This window comes from Canis lupus, chromosome 34, assembly GCF_003254725.2.
Source record: "Canis lupus dingo isolate Sandy chromosome 34, ASM325472v2, whole genome shotgun sequence".
Lineage (NCBI taxonomy): Eukaryota > Metazoa > Chordata > Mammalia > Carnivora > Canidae > Canis > Canis lupus.
This window is the reverse complement of record NC_064276.1, coordinates 4299989-4312264: the sequence shown is the minus strand read 5'-3', so window position 1 is coordinate 4312264 and position 12276 is coordinate 4299989.

Sequence of the window (12276 nt, the reverse complement as noted above, 5' to 3'; positions counted from 1 at the left end):
AGAAAAGATCCTGCCTAGACACTCCAGAAGAACAAGGAACCTGGAACTCATGGAAACTGGCCATGTGCTTGGGGAAGCTAACCCCTGCAAAGCATAGGGGGAAAGGATGACACTCAAGGATGTTTGAAAGTTTTAAACATTCAGCCAATATTCTGAGACAGTGAACCAGTGGACTTGCTGCACTCAAATAATGTGGGGACACCCGGCTAGAGCAAATAAGATAGTTCCTGTATTTATTTCTTTATATTATCCTTAAAATGGGAATTCCAGATCTGCCAGTCTCCTTCCCCTGTAGTGATGACTGTTGATGTCCATAATCGTTCTCTTGCAAATTTGGCTAGGAAATCCATCCTTCACTGAAGCCACATGGAACATTCCATCTAGTCCTAAAGCAAAATCTGTCACATTCCAGCAGAACCGTCTTTCTCCCATTCTATTTGTGATGATCATTGCCTTTGCTAGTGGGTTTTAAAATATATTATTATTAAATAAAATCTTGCCAAATTTGCTTTGCAGAATTATCTTTTATGGAAAACAGATGGAAGGAGCTAACCTAAAAATGCAAATCATACCATCCTAATGACTTCTTAATTTTAAAAGTTATGGGTACCACTTCCCAGGAGGGACTAAAAAAGATAGTGACAACAGCTGTGGAAGATGCATCAGAAGTAGGAAGGGACCAGAAACTAAAGGGAGGCTGTAGAGCTGCAGAGATCTTAAATAATATTCCTCATGTTCAAATGCAGTGCACTGAGCACTCACACATGTTCAGTTCTGAAGCGTTTACTCAGGTAAAGGAAAGGAACAAAAGCACGATGCATACTCAGGATACAAAGTATTCCCAAATGCATCAACACATGCCATGAGGAATAGAGTCCTAGAGATACACATTTAATGTCCCTCTTCCATATTTTGTGCACAACCCCTCAGACAGGAATAGGAAACCACGGTCTGCAAATGCTGCTGATTCAAATATAATTACTCAGATGTTAGACTCCTCCTGAAATGGGAATTTAACACAGAGGTCTATATTTTCACAACTGGCCTCTCTTGAAATCTACTGCTCATGAGGAATGAACACTTAGGCATGTTCTCATTGTTGTAGGATGTAGTTGGGTTTCTCACTAAACCATACTTCCAACTATTGATTAATTCTTCTTCCTCCTTCTTTCTGGATATAAAAGAAATTTTAGAAATATTTCCAACTTTCCAGTAAATTTTAGTACTGTCTCTGTGAATAAAATTCAATATATATGCAAAATATACCTCTCTCTTTCAGTTCTTTGTACTCTTTGAATAGCCATAACTATAGGTATTAGAATACACACATGCAGTCTCCTGATTAATACATTTAGGGGTACATCCCAGAACTAATTCTGTCATTGGCAGTGACAGTGTTCCCTGACATGCTGCTCAGGGCTATCTGGCGTGTTAACTGCTGTCCTCTGGGTGAATGGCTGACTTGCATGTGCTCTGGGCAGCTCTCATCTCCACAGAGCCAACTGAAATTAAACAGCTGGAAGTATTTTCAAATTTCTGTCTAGGGACCGCTTAATGTATCAGAACTCAGCATGAAATTCCCACTGAGATAAAAGTGTAAAAGTTGTTCTTTCTTTTTCCTCTTTTTTTTTTTTTTTTTTGGTAAGGCAACTCCTTTCTACTCCCCAAATTGAACATCAATAGAGTATCACATCTTTCAAGTTCCTATCATAGGTTGAGAGGTTGAGGGGGAAGGAAGGAGCCCTAAATTCAGCTGTTTTTCACCTCCTAACATAGAAATGGATCAAAATCTTGCCACAGGAAAGAACCAGAGGAAGAGGACACATTACAGCATGTGGCTGTCATTTTCTTCCCCCAGAATTAGGCATAATCCACAAAAACTGGCTCCAAAGAAAGCCAATAATGGGAAGCATTGTGACTGCCATGTGTGGGGAACATGAGTCATTTGGGGGCTCTCACTCAATTCATGGGTTCAGAAAACAAATACAATCACCTCCACATCGCACAATTCAGCAGAGAGTAGCATGCATTATAAAATGGTTCATCTTGAACTGCATCCAGGGTGTTAAGCTGGTAAAACACCAAGAGGTTTTCAAATATTTCTCCACTTTGCTGGAAGGTTTCCCTTTCGATACTCTACTCCACAGCCAGCACCAGCACCTATAGGATACGTCATTGAACATGGTCCCTGGAAGACTGATCAAGATCATTAGATTGCTTTTTGCACATTAGCGCCTTGAGCTACTTAACCAGACTCCACATGCATGAGCATCTAAACAGAACTGGACAAATAACATGGAATCCCAGCCTGTGGACGTGATCCAAGAACACTTGCATCTAAGCAGCAGCTGTCAATCATTTAGATGAGATGAGCCTTTCGAACCTATCTATCTGTCTTTAGTTTGGGGTCATTTTTGTGTAGGTCATGTGATTACATCATCTTTCTTGGTTCATAGCTATAAAAGTGTTAGTTACAATAGGTTCCAAACATAGCGGCTGTGTAAGGCTTGGAATACAGGGAGCAACTCAACATCCTGCGAATGTGCTTTCAGAGAAACTTTTGGAGCCTGGAGACACCCATCAGCATCTTTCACACAGGCAAATAAAATTGGGCAAAACAGGATGTTGTAGTGCCTTTGAACTGCATCAGCTAAGCTAAGCTAAGAGCACATTTCCCAGTGTTCTCTTCCCCATGTGGTTCTGGGCTAGTGTTGGCCACAGAGACATTTTTGCATGAGCCATGGAATGAATGCAAAAGTGAAGTAGCAGCTATATCTTTTTACACTCTGAGAGTCCATGCTGGGGTCCAGGCACAGCGACTGCACATGAACATTATCACTGACCTCCTGGCTCACCTTGATGGTAGTTCCCCAGTGTTCACTAGCAGAGTGAGGCATTTGTCCCAGGGTGCAAAATTTACTGAGGAACCAAAACTCAGTAATCAATATAAATAATATATTAATGTGAAACTGTTTTTTTAATAAAAAGGGTGGGGGGATCCCTGGGTGGCGCAGCGGTTTGGCGCCTGCCTTTGGCCCAGGGCGCGATCCTGGAGACCCGGGATCGAATCCCACGTCGGGCTCCCGGTGCATGGAGCCTGCTTCTCCCTCTGCCTGTGTCTCTGCCTCTCTCTCTCTCTCTCTCTCTGTGACTATTACAAATAAATAAAAAATTTAAAAAAATAAATAAATAAAAAATAAAAATGGGGGGGGGGCTGGGTGGCTCAGTTGGTGAAGCATCTACTTTCAGCCCAGGTCATGATCTCAGGGTCCTGAGATTGAGCCCTGCGTCAGGCTTCCTGCTCAGTGAGAATCTGCTTCTCCCTCTGCCCCTCCTCTCTGCTCATGTTCGCTGTCAAATTCTCTCTCTCTCTCTCCCAAATAAAGGAATAAAATATTTTAAAAATAATAGTAAAAGTAAGAAAAAAATAAAAATTATTGCAGATTTCTTCAGCTTGTCCAAAGCCTAGACCAGGCACACATGCAGCTTCATGGTGGAGGGCATCTGCTTCTCCTGCAGGTCCCCCCTTGGTGTGGATGGAGCTGGGAAGGGACATGGGCAAGCTTCACTTTGCCTCTCTTGAGTTCCTCCAACTCCTGTCTGCATCCAGCGGTCCTTTCCCACTGTCATCCTGGTGGACCTACAGTGGCCTCATGCTCAGCCATCCCTGCAGAAACCAGACGCGGTGGCAGCAATGGGCACAGATGACTCCGGCCGCATCCACGCATGTCAGTGACGCATACACCACCAGTTGCAGGAGCAGGAAGGTAAAATCGTGTGGTGAAAGCCTGCAGCTTTCTCTCTGCCTGTGGGAGCCATCTCTCTGACGGGGTCAAGATGTGCATTCTCTCACTAGATAACCAGAGGCTCTGTATCAGTGGAACCTACTGTTTATAACTGATTAAAAACAGATCCTCAGAATGTCCCTACCCCTCTAATGGGACAGAGATGTCCCTCTTCAGAGTTTGGTGTGGTTTTTCCTTTATCAGCAATACAAAACAAAGTTATCGTCCTCTGAAAAAGGATTAATAAACTCAAACTCCACAAACCTGAACCCCATTGAAGGAAGCTATGATTGTTGTGTTTTAAACCAGTTGTTAAGCTCAGTCATATTTAAAATATAATTAAAGAGGTAAAAATGTTTAGCGTCTGTAAGGATCTTTCCAGAGGCCCCAGGCTGTGGAATTACGGATTAGTCTCTGAGTAATTTTGGTATGATGATGAGTCGTGGAGCTGAGTAGGAGATGGGATCATGAAAAGACTTTCACGGTCTCTGGGGAGGACACCTGCTTTGTGAAGAGTTTTGGCTCAGTTTGGATGAAGCACAACTTACCAGAAAGAGCGAACCTTTGCTCCTGCGCCTTGCTATGAGAATAGCAGGGCCACAGAGGTGGAAGCCTCAACCTCACAGCTGTGGGAGATTAAAGGCTTCACTGCTGAGGGGACCATTCTCTGTGCTAGATCTACACTAGCGTTTCTTGATCTCAGCACTACTGATACGTTTGCAGGGTAATTCTTTGTTGTACAGAGGCTCTCCTAGGAATTGTAGAATGTTGAGCGGCATCCATAGCTTCTGTCTGCTTGATGCCAATGACACCATCTCCCCCAGCTGTGACAACCAAAAATGTCTCTCGACACTTCCAAATGTCTGCTGAGTGGCCAAACTGCCCCTGGATATGAACCAGTGGTGTGGACAACAACACCGACTCCGTCCAGCTACCAGTGCCAATGTTGGGGTAGCAAAGTTAAAATCAAGGGCTAGCCCAAAACTAGATCTTGAGAATTCCAAGGCAGATAAGGGATGTCTGGCATACAAAACAAAGGCATACCTGTTGACAAGGAGAGACTAACACCAAGTTGATCATCAGAGATACCATATGTCAGGTAAGAGCTCAAAAGAGGCACAAACTAGAAGGCGCACCTGGGGGATCCAGGAGCATTCTTCGCACTGATGCCATAGACATCATGTACATGATCACAGACACTGGAGAATTCAAAGACTTTCAGGACGTATCACCAATATCTTAAGGCAAAGCTCCTCAGCCCTGTGAAATCGATTATATCAGTGAGCCATGGCTTTGTAAGGAGGGCCTTAAACAAGAAGCGTTTAATTTCCCCTGAGTCTGCAAGTCAGCTACGAGTTCTTCTGGCTTTGCCTGGGCTTACACATGCATCTATGGTCAGCTGTGGGTTAGGGAGGCAACTCTGAGGCTCTTAGCCAGACTTTCTCCTGTGCTTAGGGTAAATATAATGGAATATGCAACTTGATACCTTTTGATCTTAACTGTTACATGATGAAACATAAATTGCTATTATCGATTACTAAGGTACCATTCCGCAGAAATCCTAATGGATAGATGCCGTCTGTCCTGTCACCCCAACTGTTATTAGGCTGTCAGAATGGCAATCAGTAGTCATTACTTGCCAACTCTAATTTCCTTCTTTCAGCTAATAACCCTTATTTAAATGCTAGCTCCAAAATAACTGACCTTTTTCTAAGAAGTAGCTGTACGTCAAAAAATTTTTTATACACTCTCTATCATTCAAGTTGTCCTTTTTATTGTCACATGGACTCTTACTACACACAAATTAAAGTGGCTTTACATTTTAAATTGACAGTCACTCTCTGTCCTAAATAATAGTGTACCAGTCATAACACAGATATAACAATAGCAACTAAACCAACAAGACAACGTGCATTCCTGAGTGCCCATTGTATTCAAGGCACTCTTCTAGGGGCTATGCATGGATAACTCTTTTCATCTTTTACAGACCAGGGAACCATTTTTCCAGACAGAGAATCTAAAATATCAAAAGGGTAAGTGACTTGCCCAAGGTCTCAGCGATGGGCTGGAATTCAAACATCAGCAGGGTGATCCCAAGCCTGTGTTCTTATACTATACTATACCCTATACTCCCTCGCCAATGTTCAATACATTATAGATACTCAAAGAGATTTTGATTTTTTTGACAATCATTATGAAGTTATAATTTCTCTTTTAAAGGAAAGCTAAATATAAATGCAGCCATTTGGTTAAAAACACAAGATTTGTGATCACTTTGAAATTCAAAGGCTGCTGACTTGGCTAACTAGAGAGAATATTAATTCCTTTCATTTGCTTTATGTAGATATCACTGTAGTCGCAACACAAATTATTTAGTGTAGTAGAATCCAATCTCTTGCTATAATATACCATAACTTTGTTTCTGCAACACTGCTCTAATTGACTCTGATCAAACATTTTTTCAGTTATGTGGTGGTGTTCCGTTTGGGTGTTTTAAGAAATTGAACTAGATATGGTCTAAGTCAGAGGGGAAAATAAGCTAGAGTATGAAAAGGTACGATTCCATCAATTGGTCTATACCAGCATTCAATTAAAATGTAAATTTATCCTTTAAGAGAAAAAGAATAGGTTGATCAACTGAAAATTAATTTGGAGAAAAATATGTGCCATTGAGTCAGAAAAGCTGGGGGTGGGAGGAGGAATACATTGTAGCAAATTAATCTTTGAAGGAAGGAGAGCCTTTGCGTGATAAACGTATATAAAGTATAAAACACAGGTTAGAATTATCAAAGTAGTCATTTGAAAACCCATTTGCAAATAAATAAGGAAAAGGAATACGGGGAAGAAAAGTCAATAAAATTATGAACAACATCAAAGAACTGGTTCATCACAAAGAAATAATATTAAGAAACCTGAGGATGGTACCTGTCTTCATACTAAAATACAAAATGTCATTTATATTTTTAAGATAAGCTCTTTCATTGCAGCTCAACACATATATGGAGACCTTACAAGGCCCATGTGTACACTTTAATGAACTGTCAAAAAGTAAGACATCCACGTAACTGTCACTTGAGTCAAGAAATAGAACAACTCCAAGCCCCAGAAGCCCCTTCAAGCCTCATCTCAGTAACTGCCCCCAATGTCCCCCCAAATATAACTTGTGGACTTTAAATTCACTGGAGTTTCCCTTGTTTTATGCTTCATATAAATGGTGAATCTCCCAGTATGGTGTTCTTTTCTGTCTGGCTGCTTTCTTTTGACGTTACGTTTGTGAGATTTATCTGTGTTGTTTCATGCTGCAGTATTTCACTGGTCTTCATGACTATGTAGAAGTCCATTTCATAAATTTACCAAAATGTATCCATTCTACTAGTGATGGACATTCAAATTGCTTCAAGTTTATAGGACCATTATGAATGGTTCGCCACTGCGAACATTCTCATATACATCCCTTGGTGCCCACATTCACACTTTACTGTTAGGAGTGAAATTGCTGAGGCATAAAATATATGTGTGCTCACTTGAATGGATACTGCCAAACTGTCTTCCAAAGTAATGGAACCAATTTACACTCTATCAGCAGGATTGGAGAGTCTCTACCTTCTGTACCCAGACATCGCTTTGATTTTCACTGAATGGTAACTTGGTCACACCACATACTGATAATTACATGCAGATATCAATTATATTTATTCTTTACACTATCTATCAGCCAATTGGTCTGAAACTAGTTCATATCGTAATAGCATTCATGATCATATTAGTGCAAAGTCGCTGAATAGGAGTTTTTTGTTCCAGTACAAAGATTTCAAATGATTTTCAAATATGCCTCACATTTTATCTCTTAACAAATCCCATCCAATCTTTCTCTGCTCCATCAGCACCCTGACCACAGAGGAAGTCAAATCTTCTTTATCTTCCCTTCATTACTGCATTCATTCCATTGACATTTGATAGCTATGTGATAGCTTGTCATCCCTACCATGCGTCACATAAGGCTTCTCCACCCTTTTTACATCAATGGTGGTGTTCCAGCCACCTAAGCCACACCTGACCATCTGTTCCTCATTGATTCATGTGTTCCAACCATAACCATTTCTGCAACCTTTACTGTGTGCTTGTCATTGAGCTAGTACTAGGGACAAAGGGTAAATAAAACCTGGAGCTATCCAGAGGAGTTTACAGTCTAGCAGCAGGGGAAAACCTGGAAATAAACCAGAGCAATGAGTTATAATAGACACAACTAGAAGAATAGAATTATATGTGGATACAACACAGGCATAAACAAGAAAGGGTCAGTTTGCCTGAAAAGGAAAGGCAACAGATGGAAGTTTGAGTGGAATCTCAAAAGCTAGGAATCCTCCAGGAAAGGGGCGAGAGGCCAAACAACATGGCAAGGACCACAAATAGAGGCTGAAGGGTAGAAAGTGCCCTGGGAAGTGGGCCAGCCACAAGTAGACCAGCACAGCTGGGGCTTAGAAGGAGCTGAATGGACAGGCCTGACTCGTAACACTAAGTCTTCTACTCTACATCCCCACCAAGACGTCCCTTCTACCCAGGCCACCCTTCCTGCTCCAGTGCCCCCTGTCTCCTCCCACCCATCCTTCCCATCCACAACGGCCGCCTGAAATACCTCCTTTTCTCCCCTTGCTCTAGCTCTGCTGATAAAAAGGTTAACAGGCACAACGAGTGAATTGCCAGAAAAAAATTTATACAACCCTGCCTACATTTTCTCTGTTGAGTTGCTTTCCCAAAGCCTGAGAGAGTCTAGGTACTCTGCTAATTCTAGAGCTTCTAAGAAATAGGAAAAGGCTTCTACTATCCTAAACCTCCCACACTCTCTTGAATTATTTTAAAAATTAATCAATCCACTGTATGTTCAACCTATTTGGGGTCTTGTGTTCTTCTGGGATCTGGATGCCTATTTTCCTTTCAATATTCGGGAGTGTTTGGTCACTTCTTTTTTTTTTTTTTCAAATATCAATTGGTCACTTCTTTAAATAATCTTTCTACCTCTTGTTCTTTCTCTTTTCCTTCTGGGACTCCTGCGATGCATAGGTTGCAAAAATCCTGTAAAGTTTCTTTCTTTTTATTTTATTTTAAAATTATTTTATTTATTTTTACTGAGGCATGCTGTAATCAGATTGTCAAAAGTTAAAGAGAGAATTCTGAAAGCAGCAAGAAGACTATCAGTGACTTTCTTGGCAGAAATATCGCAGGCCAGGAGAGGGTTGAAGAATACTTTCAAAGTCTGAAAGGTAAAACAAAACTGTCCATAAAGAATACTGTACCTGGGAAGACTCTACTTTAAAAATGAAGAGAATGTCCTTTTAGAGGACACAAAAACTAAGGGAGTTTGCCCACACTGGACCTGGTATATAAGCAACGATGAAGGAAGTTCTCCAGATTGACATGAAAACAAGCTGAATGAGAGTAGGAACACACAGGAAAGCATAAATCTCATTGGTAAGGGTGAATGAGAAGACAAATACAGAATAATGTAACACTATGGTGATGGTGGCATGTGAATTACTTTTAACTCTAATAAAATGCTGAAAGATTAAAAAAAAAAGAAATCAGTCTATAATGCATGTATTGAGAGCCTTATGCACACAGCATGTAGATTGCTAGGGGACGTTTCATGGGGGTGGCCCTAGAGTTGTACCCAGTGGTGAGAAAATAGTGCAACGTCACCCCCCACCCTGACCCCAAATGGCCCCAGATCTCCCTAGCCTACTACAGTCTGACTGGGGGAATGGACACAAATCAGAGTTCCAGAAATGAACACCAAATTACCACCTGAATAAATGCTACAAAGGAAACATCCAAGGTGTTCATGGTATAGATGACAGGGGGGGGGGGTGACCTCAAGGGGAGACAAGGAGCCTTTTCTGAAAAGGCAACATCTGCCTTTCCCAGGGGAAGAGCTTCCATCTCAAACTACAGGGAGGGGAGACAAGGTGAAGATGTGAGGGTGCACCCAGGCCAAGGGCAAAGAAAGCAGGGACAGTGCCAAAATGGTAGGAGGACGATGGCACCTTTGAGAAGGTGAAAACAGCTGAGTGGGACAAAAACAAAGAGTGTTAGGGAAGCATTTCTGGGACAAAGATGGAGGAGCCGGGAAAAGACATGCTGCATGGGAGCATGAAGGCCAACTTGAGAATTTTAAACTTCAGTTTGCACTTCCGGTAATAGTTCAGTAGCTCCTAATGGACCAACCCTCACTCACACTATAAAAAAAAATTCCCTTAAGTTATTAAACCAACCAACCAACAAACAAAAAACCACAACCTACAAACCCAGGACGGGATATAATGAGCAACTGTCTGAGGACTAGAGAGTGACTAGAGCAGGCGGACATTTACTGGAGGGGGAATGTTGATATTTAAAAACGAGGAAAGATAAAGGAAGAAAGAAAGAGAGAAAGAAAGAAAGAAAGAAAGAAAGAAAGAAAGAAAGAAAGAAAGAAAGACGAAGAAAGAAGAAAGAAAGAAAGAAAGAAAGAAGAAAGAAAGAAATAAAGAAGAAAGAAAGAAGAAAGAAAGAAGAAGAGAAGGAAGAAGGAATGAAGAAGGAAGACAGGCGGAAGAAGTGAAGACAAGGCCAGAACAGGAAGGAAGTATGAAGTCAAGGCCTGAAGTACCCCGTACCGACCGCACGAAAGAAAGCCGGTAAGCCTAACATACTACAGAACTGATTGAATCTCCTGGGGGTTTTTTTTTTCTTTTGAGAGCAGGCCCCAGTCTATGCCCTGTGAGAGCAGATGAAAATTTGCAGTCTTAATGGATTGAAGATGGGCGGACGTAGGTGGGGCAACCCCAGTAGCTAGAAAGCAAATGGGGGATATCTGGCAGAGAGAAGGAAAGCCCCAAATTCTGTGTGTGTACTCTTCCCACATCTCTGGCTGACCCAGCACCATACATGAGTGGAGGAGACTCTAGGCAGCCAGCCACAACTCAAAGAACAGAAAAATAAATAAATAAATAAATAAATAAATAAATAAATAAATAAATAAATAAAAAACAGAACCCAGTCTGTGCTCCACCAGAAAAGCAGGGTTTCCGTTTTGAGTAAAGCCATTGACCTTATGGTTTGAAATAAATCATCACAATAGACTTTGAGGGTCACTGTCTTTTATTGGGAGGACAGACCTTCCAATCAGATTTGCATTTTTGTATTTTTGATGGTGATTTTGACTTTATTGTGTGGAGCAACCATGGGTGCAAAGAGGTATTAAGACACAGGTGCAAAAGTCCCAAGAGAGAGATAGCAGGTTGGGCAGCCTGGAGGAGGTGTGGAGTCTGAGAGAAGTAGACATGGAGGAGATACAACATTGTCTGAGGAAGCAAGAGGGCCAAGGGGGCCTCCGAGTATTAACTAGAAGTGGTCACTGGTGACGTTCAGGGTGACATGAAAGACAGGAAGAAGACTGGGCTTGGGGGCAGAGCAGGAGTCTGCTTCCAGACAAGTGAAGCATAAGGTATATTTGAGCTATTCTAGTAGAAATATCAAGTCGGCTGCTTAATATAGGAGTCAGAAAAAAGTCAGAGCTAGAGATATGAATTTGTAAGACAACTCAATTTGAGGGGTAATGAAGCTCTGGGCACCCACAGATGAGACACCCTGAAGATAGGATATAAGGAAGAAAAAGGGACCAAAGATCCACCCTTCAGAAATCCTCCAATTTCATGGCCAAGTTGAGTTGGAAATGTCTGGGAAACGGCAGTGGAAATAAAGATGGCAAGAGAAAAAGAAACCAGGAGAAGCTTCTCTGACAAAAGACAACTCCCTAGGTGTCACCTGCCCTAGGTGAAGGGCAGGAAACTCCCAAGCTCCTGGAATCCCCCACCCAATTGCTTTCTCACTGCCGGTACCCATAACCTCACCCTCACCTGTTCTAAGACTTAGCTCTTAGTTCACCCCAAACCTAGTCTGCCTGGCCCTTAAGGACCTCACCCCCCCCCACCATCTAAGACCCCTGCGTGTTCCCACGGGTTCAGCTGCTTTTAGCTCTGATGGGGCCAGCAGCCCACCCCCCTCCCCAGTCACAGGGCCAGTCACCTGTGCTATTCCGCTGCTCAAGTCTCCATCCAGAAATAACGAATATCACACAGCTTACAAGCATAACTTGAGACTCAGATTTGTTCTCCAGAAAGTGACATTAAAAAGGAGAAATGTTCAGGATCAGCAAGACTGGAGGTCTACAAAACCTAACGCCTTAAACATGGGAGCGTCCATGTAAAAAAAATCATTTTGAGTTGGCCTTGCTTTAGTGGTTTGTTTTTTGGGTTTTTTTTCTCTTAATAATTCAAAGTTTAAATTACTGACCTGGTGAAGTTGACTGGCTCTGGTTTTAAAGGCCACTGTGACCTACTTACACCCACATATTAGTTTAACAAGGATTCTAGAAACAGGAGAAAGCATCCCACGGAGCAAGGAAACGTGCAGGTCAAGCCACAGGAAGTTGATTATACGCAGTTCTCTTGGA